The sequence below is a fragment of the Dysidea avara genome, chromosome 4 (genome assembly GCF_963678975.1).
Source record: "Dysidea avara chromosome 4, odDysAvar1.4, whole genome shotgun sequence".
Classification (NCBI taxonomy): domain Eukaryota; kingdom Metazoa; phylum Porifera; class Demospongiae; order Dictyoceratida; family Dysideidae; genus Dysidea; species Dysidea avara.
Window position 1 is genome coordinate 11072649 of NC_089275.1, and position 14237 is coordinate 11086885.

Consider the following 14237-nt stretch of genomic DNA (forward strand, 5'->3'; position numbering starts at 1 on the left):
GCATTCCAGTTTTGCATAATTTGTGAATGCGAAAAGAAAACAATCTAATCGAATCACACCAATGCAGGTACGAGTCTTCCCGTTTACCGGTAACTTACATGCAAAATAAGCGCCCCCCTTCGAAGCGCCTTTGTATCAAATTCGTTGGGAGATTTCGCTACAGGCCCGGAATATCCAAAGATAGTCAGACAAAAGTATGTTTCGTACTTGGAGTGTTCGTTTAGTGTTCGTTTAGTGTTCGTTAAATATGTAATTGTAACAATTTGTAATGGGCGTTAAATAGGATACAAGGCGGACTAAACATAATGCACCTATCAATGTTAAGCCCCACTACCCCCCTCCCGGGCTTAGTGGGGATTTTGACCTGATTTGATCTGAAACTCTGCCCCACTAGTGGGGCATTTGACCGCTCGAAATTTTAGGTGTTTGTTTTAACTTGCAAGTTAATTGCCGGAATTGACCTGTTTCCTAAAGTACCTAACAGCCATACTACATGGAGATTTTACCACTAGTCGCTCCCCCATGGGTGGAGAATTTGATTTTTCAACAAGTCAAATCCCCACCATTTCCCCCACTACACCCGGGAGGGGGTAGGTGGGGATAACATTGATAGGTGCATAATGCACCTCAATATTATGCCCCACCACCCCCCTCCCAGGCAAATATGGGGGAAAGGAGGGGATTTGACTTTCAAAAATCTAATTCCCCACCCGTGGGGCATGACTAGTAGTCAAATCCCCATGTAGTGTACTTTTAAAAAGTGGGTATTCTTGCAGAAGGTGCACAGCTAATCAAGTCAAGTAAGTGCTTAAAAATTTTGAACAGTCAAATGCCCCACTAGTGGGGCGATTTTTAAAGTCAAATCGGATCAAATCCCCCACTATTCCCCCATGTACGCCCGGGAGGGGGCTTAATATTGATAGGTGCATAAACAATGTGTGCGACAATTTTTTTAAAAAATACGTATGATTTACTGTGTGCACATTATTGGATATAATAGCCGAGTTATCCAAGGGTACTATATAGTCAACTATTTAAACACAAACTAGTCTCACAGTGCCCAATTCCAAAAAGGGACTGAGAAAACTCTGTGCAATAAGTTTAAACTCTTGAATGCTTATTTGAGGAAGTTTACATGTTACAGATGTGATATGTTTGTGATTTATAAGAGCCCATAAGTTTCTGGAAGTAATTAAGTAGCCGTGAAACATATACACTATGTAAATCAATTTGAAATGGAACAATCGGATTGGAGCTGCCAACATTCCAGTGTCCTACTGCATGGCTTACATTTCTTTTACCATACTATGTACACAACTTGAAGGGTTGATTCAATCATATACCTTAGTGGTGTTATTATAAATATTGGTACTAAGTTTACACAATATTACAACAATACTGTTTGTTGTTATGGCTTCCTGATTAGGTACAGCAAATGTGTATACAGCAAACAATTATTTGATGTTGTTGTATACCTTGCAAGTGTGGTACAGTGGTAAACTACTGACTCAGTATACCCGGAAATTTTTGTGTTATGTATATTTCACGGTTATTTACTTTGTCAGGATTTTTGCATTTTAAATTTCATGGATGCCTCTTAGCCCAGTGCTTTAAATTTCACAGGGATCACTATTGCTTATTTCGAAGGTTTTTGTTCACAACCATGCAGCTACGAAGGGTCTGTGTTGATCTTTACTTCAAGCATCACATAGGTTGCTAAAGAGCATCTTAATCAAGTGGCTAGCACAGTAGCTAGCGGCAATCTCTGTGTATAGTCTGGTCTTGCAGTAGGTCAACTTCTTTTGTGAGCCACACCCACTTTATATTGGAATGTGTTATACTGTTTGTAAGCATGTGGAGTCCACATATGCCTACAAACAGTATCACACACCAGGAGCCACACTAATTGTGTTAGAAAACCGTTGATTTCCACACATTTTCAAAATTCATTTTTATTGGTTCTCTCTTGTTTATAGGGGTAGGGGAATGGACTGACAAAGTTTCAGCTTTGTAAGGTGATTAGTGCCGGAGATAAAGCAGTAGATAGCCAGATGAGCAAATTCATTTATTTGTACAGAAACTATCGAGAAAATAATCTCAGGCGCTTGCATAAACAACCATGACTTACTGATGCAAGGGTGCACAGAGTTGAATCTTGGCTCATTTTGTTCGCTGTGAATTTGTGAATCCATCAAGGTGTAGTTTTTGCCCAAGATAAGCTTCTGTGTTCGAGGAGGAAGGCTTATTTACTGAAGAAAGATCGTTGATAAATTCTTTTGTCATCGTAACGTAAACAAATGCATGTATGTAACTCTGAAACCCACCTGTGCATGAAGATCAAACAAAGATTTTCGAACTCCCTATAGACAGGCAAACATGATAGTATTGAATATTAATTGATTGGGGTGTTAATTCACCAACTAGAGAGGCAATAAAAACTTATGCAATTTTTTTCTGGAACTTGTGTTTTTTACCCATTGTTTTTAAATACGTTTTATTGCAAAAGTTCTATTGTGCATAAATCGACAGTTTTCCAAAATTTAGTCACATAGTAAAGAAATTTGTAGGACACACATAAATTTTCAAAAACATTCATAGTAGCTTTGCTAACTGCAAAAACCGTGAAAATTACACACTGCAAAAATTTCTGGGTATACATGCATGTTTTGTACATGTGTGTCATGTGTAAATGTGTGACATACACTAATAAATTGCCTACAATTATTTTATAATCGGTTCTTTAGCTACAAGTAATTTTGCAAAAAATCCACACATAAGCGATATTGTGTTGTAGCAATACTATCAGTATTGGCAATTGAGTACAGTGCTATATGCCATATCCCTTCTTGTTTGAGATTAGTGGTGGCAAATATGGTATGTACTTCTGAACAGTATATATGTTCTATTTGTGTACATTTGAAATGTTTAGTATAATACCTTTATGGATACGTACATCCTTTTGGCAATTGAGCACATTACATTTACTGCAGGGTAATAAAGTTGGAGTAGCTTATGATGCAGTACTGTGAGAGATTTAGGTGGGAGAAAATATTAGCAGACTTGGTAGATTTTATAAAACTGAGCTCCTGTATCAGTCGTACTGAAGTATCAAGTATAAACAGTGTATAATAGCACATTTCATGTTAGAGATATGTATCCTGCTAAGTATTAGATCAGCATTACTGCAACTGACCTGGAATATTACCCGTCAAGTAACACAGCTGTAGTTCCACATATTTAGGAAGTGTTTAAGTTTGTTTTGCTATTGGGAACCAATTACAATGTAGGAAGGTATCTGTAAACTCATGTATTTTAATTTATTGCTATGGTGAAACCTACTGTATCATGTAGGTCACTTGTATAGTAAGGTCACCTACACTTGTACATATCTAAATATAACTTTTGATGTGTGTTCACACTGTGAATACGGTCATAGTCCAGTAAATTTGGCCCAAAGGCGAATGAAATAGAAAGGTTTCACCAAATTGTGTACATGTGACACAATTTCCTTCAACATGTTGTTGATAAAGCAAGACACTATTTGGTGTAACACCTGAACAACATTTTGTTATATGGTTGCAGACTATGACATAATGTGATGTCATAACGACCCCATGTGATGATTTAACTATTTCATCATATATGCTTTAGTGTGAGAAGCATTTTTATGAAGTTATTCTAATTGTTTATTGCCAGCCCTCTGTCTCATGATGAATTTTAAAGTTGTGTCTGCATGTTGCTTGGCTTGTGGAAAGTAATGACGTTTGTTTTGGCTGTGCACTAAAAGAGAAAAGGTTTTGCTCTTGGTACAAGTACATAGTGGTACATAGCATATTGATTTTACACTAGTGTTTGGTATTTTTCTATCAGATCAAATGTGCTGATATTATTTAAGCACAGTTGAACACTGGATGTGCCTATGTGTAATCACACCATGCCACACTTTTCGCTCAAAATTTGGTTCACGTACTTATTTACGTACCATATTTCTTTGACTAGTGGTCAAAACTTTCTTTCAAACCCAGACCATAAGACCGGTGACTATACAACACTGATGTTTATATTTTACCAATATTCATGTGTACTCTTGGAATCACTTTCATATGTTCCTCTATGTTGCATTTTTGCATTTTGTTAGCATTGCACTGATATTCAAATTAGGCAATTATACCGATAACCGATATTAAGCAACAGAATTATCCGATACCATAGATATACAGACAAGTACCCGGGTTTGGAATCATCCGGTTTTTCGTGCCGGATCATTGTTACCGGAAGTAGCAATATCTTTGAATTTATCACACAGCAGACTAGTTCTACTCTTGTGAGTACTTCCTAAAACATCAATAACTAGTTTCCGTGCACTATAAGTCTGGTTCCCTCAATAATGGGGGCTACGCATCACTGGCTAGACGCATCGAGAGACACACCTACAAACCAGGCCCTACTGCTAATTAACCACCTCCTTCGTGAGGAAGGCTTACCAACAACTAAACAAACACTCTACATTTTACAGAAACGTATTGTGAATGGCATATTTCACTATCCTGCCTTTTTCGAAGGGGGTAACAATGATCCGGCGAACACGTTTGTATTGAAGTTAATGGCTCACATGAGGTAATTCCAATCCCAGGTACTTGTCTGTATATCTATGCCGATACCGGTAACCAATCCGATATACACTAATAGCGCTAATACTCATCCTCATCATTATTAAATGACTCATATCAGTGATGTAAGTATTGATATACAGCTTATTCTAGGCTAAAATGTAAAGTTAGATGTATGCCACAAGTAAAAGTTACTCATGGTAAACATGACATTTTACTACTGCTGTGCGGTTGAGACAAGTGGCTGGTACTACATAGAAACCTAAGACCTTAGTTCACTGTTGGACATGGCCTAAAACCTGACAGTTTACTGTGGGCATGGCTTGTAGTCACCACTAAACCATCAACACATAACTTAATTAAAATGTCAAATAACTTTTATCTAGCCTCCCCCACATCATTATACTACACAGCGCAGTGGAGGTTAATATCGGCTTTGATTTCATCAAAACTGATTAATCGGCAAGTAGCCAATATCGGCCCGATACCGATTATTGAACCGATTATCGGTGCAACACTCACTACATTTTGTCCTTCCATTTCTTTTCTTGTTGTTTTCTGCAGCATATTAAAGTGGTAAAGGAATGTTATAGGACACTTTTCACTTCATTAAGGCACTACACAGAATTATTAGAAACTACAGTGTGTATAACTGCACCAGAAATTTATTTGAGGCTCAGCATTTATTCAAACCTTGACTGTTGTCATAATAATTATGTTCACATGAACCATAGATAATAGACATCCCATACTGGATTGGAAACTTCTAAGCGCCACCTAATCTATCCGCGCTTCGCGCTCCTTATATACTGTACACAGTACCGGGAGTGGATTTTATTTGCTTACTAGCGAGTAGTAGGTGCACTGCTATGGAATATAAAGTTTGGCCTATTTATAGTAGGTGTACTGATATGCATTAGATAGAAGTTTGACAAGCGCGAAAGGTTGATATGAGAGGCGGGATTTGTGAACTTGACTAAACTGGAGTGAATATACCACGAAACCCATACCAGTACACATAGCACTAGTAACTAATAAGCATCAGCCTTAAACTAGACTTGTTCAATACTTTTTATACGGAAAGCGCCTATACCAGTAGTAGGCTAATCGCCACCCAAGAAACAATCTACTAAACTTACTAGTTAAAACAACCGAGCTGTATCCAGACAGTAAAACAGAATCTTCGAGTGAGAAAGAGTGTTTCAAAACTTCAGGCGCGAAACGCAGATAGTCATGTATTTTTGTATGGGCACTATATGTGTGCTTTCAATCCAGGTAGGGGTGTTTATTATCTATGCATGAACAGACAGACTAAAACGAGAGACAATCTGGTCATACTACTACACTTAATAATTGGTTATCTCATTTTACTCAACCCTCTGTATTCATAACACATTTTAATGGTTTGATTCTCACTGGTTAATTAAGGCTTGTAATATATGTATATAAACATGTTGTATGGCTTATAGTTTTCATCATAGATACAGCAATATACATATAAGGATTAGGAACTAATAATAGTTTTATGCGTGGACAATCCGAATGAGGATTGTCTGTAGTCATGTCCCCATTATTATCTATGTTTTCATGATCTTTGCTGCTTTTTTGATAGCAGAAAAATGTGATGTGCAGTTACGCTTACAATACTGGATGTAGTGTTATATAGAAATCCTTTCTCCACTGGCATAGCCAATTTTTATTTTTGTGTGTGTGTGGTATAGTGTACGTACTTTTATGTCAGCTGTGAGTGTTTATAAAATACAACTTGTGTATTACATATCAGCAGGTTTCGTGTTACACCTCGGAGACTAAATCCCAAGGGTTAATCATTGTTCTTTCTATACTTTGTAACTATAGTTACCACTGTGCTGTTTGTGTAGATTCAGTTTTATCAGACAATGTATCAAAGCATTTTAAAATTAAATTGTGTTTTGTGCTTGTTAATATACGGTACATATTTACCAGTATCTGCTTTGTGCCAGCTTTTGTCACTGCTGTGGAGGTATACACACTCCTTTCTTAACACTGCTAATTCCTGTAAATTCCTGTTTTGTTATTTATAGCAACTGCTGTAGACAAAATTTTGGTAAGTTGTAATACGTATACTGTACGTGGTGAGCTTAAACTGTTATACAGTGGGTAGCACCATAATGCTGGACCCAGCATTTATTTGGGTGTTATTTTTAGCTAGGTTTTTTTTTATAAATTTGTAAATGTGCAGTTTCTTTTAAAGGACTTTATGATCTTTTAAACTTTTTGTATATGTATCTCCACAAAGCATCATGTTGTTTGTAAGGTAAACACTTATCCTTGGGGGGGGCTCTTATCTGAGGACAGCTTTTATTCAAGGGTGATTCTTGTGATACTATTTAAAGGTTGTAATATGGCTACTCTCCAGGGGTGGCTATTATATAAGCTACAACTACGCACTAACTGGTAATGGTACTGTAGCATGCTGGTGTGCGTATTTGGAGATAACAAGTTGTTGTGCTACTCATGAAACCAACTGTTTCCCCTTGTTATATAAGTATATGCAACCATGTATAAAATTTAGTTTATACCACGAAAAGTTAATTATACGTTTCTGGTTCCCTTCCTGGTCATTGTTTTGCTGAATGAATTGCACAATCACCATAATTATAATGTTTACATCTGTTGAATGGTTTTCTTGTAAACACTCTTTTATTATACGTAAATATGCACCAGCTTTATACATAATAACTTTGTTTTCCCATGTACTGCTATGTCAAATGTTGTGTACCACATCAAAAAGTTGCAAAAAAATAAAAAACAAAACAAACAAACAAACCTGGTCAATTTTGGGGAATCGGTAGGACCAAAAGCATATAACTTGTACTTATATGTAGATAAATGTTCAATGGTATCAATTGATCAGTATATTTGTAATTCATCAAGTACTACATATTTTAACATAGATGAAAAGTTGCTGGCTGCCAATAAATGTTTTAGTATATGCTTGTGCATTTGAAATTGTTTATAGATGTATATTGTTTTCTGTATGGTAAAAACATTCATATGTAATATTTGTATTACAGTGGAACCTGTCTAAGACGGTCACCTTTGGGCCAAGATTTTTTGGCCTGTTGCTTTAACCAGGTGAATCAGTGTATAATAGCTCACCCAAGGAATTTACAAGAGGTCTTTTTAGAGAGGTGGCCTTTCTAAACAGGTGGCCGCTAAGACGGGTTCCACTGTATTTGTAGGATTTTAAAATAGATTTTAACTACCTGTACTAAGGTTTTACTCTAATTCTCCCAGTTGCCTAGTGGAATACTGCGTATGATGATAAAACTTGTGAATAATCTATAGTACATGTTCACTTCTTAGGAAAGCAGTTAAGGTATATACCTGACAGAAAGTTTGTGAATGTTCTGGTACAACACCCATGATCTATATATATAATATTTATGTACGTACATACACTGTATATAGCACTACGAATTATGCCAACGAGTTGAATTTTGTCTATACAAGGAAGTGATTATTTTTATTATTCTAATAATAGTTACATTTCTAGGATGTGTCTTAATACAGTTTTAAAAATCACTGTTGCTAGGTAACCCCTGGCTTCCTCCTAGCGATGACTAGTAATTTACAGTCTTTAGCAATCCTGTTTGTCAGTGATGTCAAAGTTATGTGAAACTTGATCAGTTTTCATAAGAAAGCCATCTTAAATGTTATTTATAGGTAAAAGTGGTTGCTTTAGATCACTAGCTCTCCACCAAGTTACTTGTCTAAGGTTTGATAGAATAAAATTTTACTGGACAAAATAACTTCACTGTTGTGCATACATACGTACATACGGTAGTAGTGAACTTTAAAGGCTTATTGTAGTAAGGATAACCTTGGGAATTTTCTTGTTCTTTCTGTACATTGTATTGAAAGATTATTGGAGTTTATCTACGTACTTTATTGCCGAAAATTGTGTGTAGTAAGTATGTACGTACATACGTGTCTTTCTTGTAGAACCTGAGAAGCGTGTAAAAGTATCGAGATATTTTATAAATTGAAGTAAGTTGATGATTGTGCTACTTAGAACTAAAACCAGGCCTTTTGGGCTAAATATTGTATAATGCATATTAGATGCCTCTATGGTATTGATTATGTTGTAATTCGTCAATTACCATTTTTTGTTGCTAAGGAAGTGCAGCTGGAGCAAATAGCTGCACAGAATTATCTTCTCAACTGTCTTGTCCTACACTGTATGTATGAAAAATTCTTGATAAAAAGCTCGGTCTGTGCTTCATTTTGTTTTTACGGTACACTCACACGAGATGGACAACTCGATAGGATATACTATTTCTGGTAGCCTACCGTATACCTGAAGTTTTTGTGGTATGTGTATTTCATGATTATGGACTTTGTAAGGATTTTCACGGTTTAAATTTCACAGATGCCTCTTAGTCCAGCATTTTTGCATTTATAATTTCACAATTTTGTTCTCGACTACACTGATATGAAAAATGTGATTTTTACTTCAATTGTCTAACCGATTGGTAAAGCCCAAGTAACACAGTAGTGGCAATCTCTGTGTGAGGCATAGTCTTGCAGTACTCAGTGGCAGTATGCCAGCTTCTTACGTGAGCCGTGCCCACTTTTGTAACCATGCATGGACCCATGCCTATATACAGTATCAATAAGGTGAGTTGAAGTTTGTAGATCGATGCACGTGTTGACTCGACACCCATAATTTTCATGTGATTAAAAAATTTCACGGTAGCTTTACTAACCACGAAAACCGTGAAAATTACATACTGCAAAAATTTCTGGGTATGCGGTATAATACCCGAACTGTCATTTTATTGCCTGCCTGTACAGCCTTTTAGGGAAACTGTTCTTGTTCAAAATTTTGTTTCACCTATATTTCAACTGGCACAAAGTACTCCCCTCAGAGTAATTAAAGTTTACTTGCCGGAAAGTTTTATATACCTGTAGAGTGTTCATACAACCTCACCTACTGACTGTCTTTAATGTTTTTCTCGCACTCTGGATGGGCGCTCATGCATACACAGACACAGGATTCAATAACCAGTTTCATTTGTTAGATTCATGCATACCCACAGCCATTCTTCAGCAAGCTGAGGGACATACTGGTAGGAGTAGAGAGGAGCACATGCCTACTTTGACCATGATGTGGCATAATTTATTATTTTGAGAATTTTGGCTTACATTTTTTTACCATTTTCTAATCTTTTTTTTTTTTGGTAATATTTAAAGCTCATTTTTTGTAGCATTTTTTGTTACCATTTTTGTGATAGTATTTTTTATTATTTGCAGGTACATTACCCCATTGTCCTCTGCCCGAATGCAGTAAATAGCTGCTGGATTATCAGCTTGCCCAAGAGAGCTCACTGCTACTGCTCTGTTCTTGTGATGTCTGCACAGAAGTACAGGTACTCTCACCAATCACGGTCCTACGATGGTACGTAAGGGTTCTTGTTGACAAGTGTTTGATGGTATTTAGTTAATGTGTGCTATGTATTTCCTAATCTATCTACAACATCTTAGTGATGAAACACTCATATGTGCTTTTGTGTGCTAAGTGCATAATATATATATTTTAAGTAACATGTAGTATTTGTGACCCACTGAGCAAAAACCGGCCATTTTTGCAAAATTCTATTTTGCTATAAAAATGTATTGAAAAAATACGCATGTTACATAAAAATTTTACGCACGTTTCAATTGCTTTGTTATGTACTAAAACAAAGCTCAAATCAATAAAACCTATATACCACCAGATTCTCCTGTTCATTGGGAGTACGAGAATCTTTGTTTCGTGTTCATACAGCGTACGGTATATGAGTTATGGGCACTTACGTATTTACGATGCAGTAGAAATGAAGTTTCCATCATCATTTTATTGTTGAAATGGCCTTCTTCTTTGGCCACATGGTGATGTACAGGGAAAACACTATACCTTGATCAATGTGCCAGTTCTTGGTGAACAGACTGAGCCAAACCCCATCTTTGTAGCTTGTTTCAGTCGTGAGTTATGGTCAATTAAGTAAGTGCCTGTAATTCATTTGCTGTATTGTTGCTGTATAAATCGAGTTTATTGCCGTTCCAACTGTCTGTCGCTATAACTCCAAAGCTATTCACCACAAAAGGTTGAAACTTTGGCTGCCCACTCCTTTGTTACTATAGATAAGAGAAAAGCAATAAAATGAAATTCGAGGAATGTGCGAAAACGGCTGGTTTTTGCTCAGCAGGTCACATTTGACTTTTCCTAACACATGACAGGTATAATTGCTATATGAATAGTAGCTTGATATGTACTTTTTAAAGTAGAATAGGTAAGTATGTATGTGCATTTGTATATATGTGCGTACACTAGCTTGTACACGTTTACCATTTTAACATTCTGTTAAAAAGATTATGTACACCTGTATGACAAAATGCGTAGTCACATCTATTTTAAAAGTAATGTGTACTATAAGTTATTTATGCATCCCATTCCAAGTAAGGCAGCGAGAACTAAGCACAGCTGTATTCATGACTGGGCACCAGTAGACAGGTGTACTTGAATCAAAGCATCTGCAATCTGTGACTTCTATAGCATTTCCCTTATAGCGTTTCCCATGGTATGTATGTTCTGGAATACGTTAATGAGACATGAAGGTAGTATATCAAAAATATACTCCTTTCTAGGGGGATATATTTTTGATCTCTGCTGAGCACTGTTAGCAGTGCTATATAGCATTTAATTTCTTTCCTTTGAAATGAGGTGTGGAAGTGGTACATGTAATAGTTATACCATGGCTGCGAGGGATTTTGCTGATTTATACACCTGAACCCTGAGGGCTGTAGGCCCAAGGGGTAAGGGTGTATGGCCCTCGGGGTTTGGTTGTATATATCAGCAAAATCCTGTCAGTTGTGGTATATACTGTAAGTGATATATATATTTACATCCCAGTGCGTGGGAGTATCAAAGCGCCGCGCTGGGTTATAACTACCATACAGCTAGACAGAGCGGCGCTGCTACTGTACAATATATTAGTTATCACCCAGTGATAACTAACTTATCACCCTGTTGCGGAGCCACTCAGTCTCTTTCATTACATCATAATAACCGCGAATGGCATTGTTTACCAATGGAACAAAGAGCCAAATAAGGAAATATTGATACAAAACACACCAATACAGCACTTAAAACTAGCTAAATCTTACAAGAAAACTGTTAATCCTTTACATAATAACACTACAAGTTACCAATACGATAGTTTAACAAATGTCAAGAATAGTCCGTGACGATTTTCGCTCCAGCAATCACTCCCAACGGTCACTATGGTGAAGAACTAACTTCCTCTAGCTTCATCGTTCTACGTATCTTGGGCTATGGTAGTCATTTGTTGGTCTTTATTTTTCTCTTGCACACCACGCGACACCACCATACCAATTTCTGACGAAGGCGAATCGTACCTGAAACCGCTGCTTCATAACACCGCCCTTCGCTACAGTTTGTAGGCAGTATGTAAGGTCTCTCTTGTAGCTACGAAGTAGAATCTCCACACAATTTGGACGAAATCTTGAGCACAGTGACAGGAACTCAAACCGGAACTTAATTTACTATCCGTAAACTTCTGCGCACTCCCGCGCACTGGAATGTAAAATAGTTATATCCCGTATACTCGGATGATATCATTGTTATTACACTCGTCCCGGGATATAACTATAACATATCACTCAGGGCACACTCACCTGATAGGTGAAAGAACTACAGATCACTCATCCCATTTGTTTTATACACTAGCATCTGATGATCGATTGTGGTTTCAATTACGTGGGCAAATAGCTCTCAGAACGTTATTCCTAGCCTACGTCATTATGTTTCAACACACGCCAGGAACTTTCAATTGTGGGATTGATTTTTGGGGTGTAAAGTTTTTAATACTACATTAAACCTTCGCTATTGTGGCAGTAAGTTAATACATTTTAAAAGTCAAGTACTTAGGACTATAAGCTACTCACCTAGTTGTCATATTCTTGTTTCATGATCTGCTCAATGGTTGACACGTTCCCATGCAGTGGGTAGAAATACGCATCCACGCATTGCCCAAGTGATCGTTTTACAGATTATTAGTCTTAGAATATAGTTTAGTTACTGTCAAATATTCTAAACTTAGTAACTACACTGAGCCTTGCCTAATGTGTAAACTAAAACCCACAATAAAATGCACCGTGTCACTCAATAAAACGAGTCAAAGCGTTTCATATCGTTGAACTGGTTGGACATCAAAGCCATGAGCATACCGCGTTCCCATGATATTGCCTGGGTAATACATGTATTTAGATATTGCCTGGGTAATATATGCATGGGTTAAACCCTGGGCGGCACCTTTGAATGCCCATGCTAAAGTGATACATTGTGTTATAAGAGTCACTACCATATTTATGCTTATACTGAATGATGCACGTATTTATTTTGCTGTCAAAGTCATTGGCAAAATGGTTGGAAATAACAACTGTTCACAAGGCTATTGAATGCGAATATCCAAACCTAATTGTCACTTGATCTCATCCACTAGTTAATACTTCTGGTTAGCAGATCAAATGAATTGAAGAATTTTGAACTTGTGGAACATGTGTTGTTGTAGCCCAGTAGGAGTATGGTGTATCGAGTGACTACATGTGTATCTCACAACAACATAAACAGATCTCACTGAAATGGTTCATATGTCAATATCCTTGATGTGAATCTGTCTGTCTGGGAAACCAACACATCCCTTCTAATTTTGCCATTTTTAAGTGTATATATATACATCAAACCATGGCCTGGGGGGTGTAGCTTTTCACTCTGGGCCAAAGCTCAGTGCAAAAGCCTCATAATAAGGTTGAAATTTTTGTTCCAACATTTCTGTTCTGTACATTTTTAAGCCAGGCATGTGCTCACAACTGGCCAAGGTCCTGGTTTCCTGAAAATGGTTATGGGAAAACTGTGTGTATGTGTGCATGTGTTTGTTCATACACCCACCTGAGCAAACAAACTATATAACCAAACATTCATATATAGGTACTGTGATCATTGAATGCATATAAATCATGGATCCTACTGTATGTACAGCTAGCAGGTAACTTACTAAGGCTTACTAATGTCAGGCCAGAATCTTTATCCCACAATAACAGCAGTGTGCTGCACGTGCCTTGTGTGTATTCTAATAATTAGTGCGTCGCTTTGCATAGTATAGTGTAAGGAGCCTGAAGTACTGATTGACAAGTACAATATGGCATTGTTAACACATGTGTAGTTGCAACAAGAAGTGGTTGTATTTCCATAGTCTTGCGTGGCCAGACTGCTCTTTTTTTCTTTTTCATATGGTTGGGATTTCATTTGGTTGAGATTTCATTTGGTTGGGAATTCCCAACCAAATGAAAACAAAAAAGACATCTGGCTACACAAGACTAGTATTTCTACTATAACCATTTATACTGGTATGGTGGTTTTTAATGATATTGGTTATTGCCAGCTGTAATATTGCCTTGTTACCGTCATACTGGTATATTGCCCAACCCTAGTGGGGGCTTGTCTATGTGCTGCAGCAGGTGTTTGACGACCCGAAAAAACAAAGTAGCACGCCTTGTAAGCTACTAAGATTAGCGTTTCCT

At 37.2% G+C, this 14237-nt stretch overlaps 1 long non-coding RNA gene across 1 annotated transcript; it reads left to right on the forward strand.

Moving 5' to 3' along the window:
* The first annotated feature begins 51 nt into the window (after positions 1 to 51).
* On the forward strand, positions 52 to 10013 carry LOC136252803 (uncharacterized). Its single transcript, XR_010699787.1, has 3 exons — positions 52 to 194; positions 8598 to 8642; positions 9909 to 10013. It is a non-coding gene; the product is annotated as an uncharacterized lncRNA (long non-coding RNA).
* Positions 10014 to 14237: the final 4224 nt, after the last annotated feature.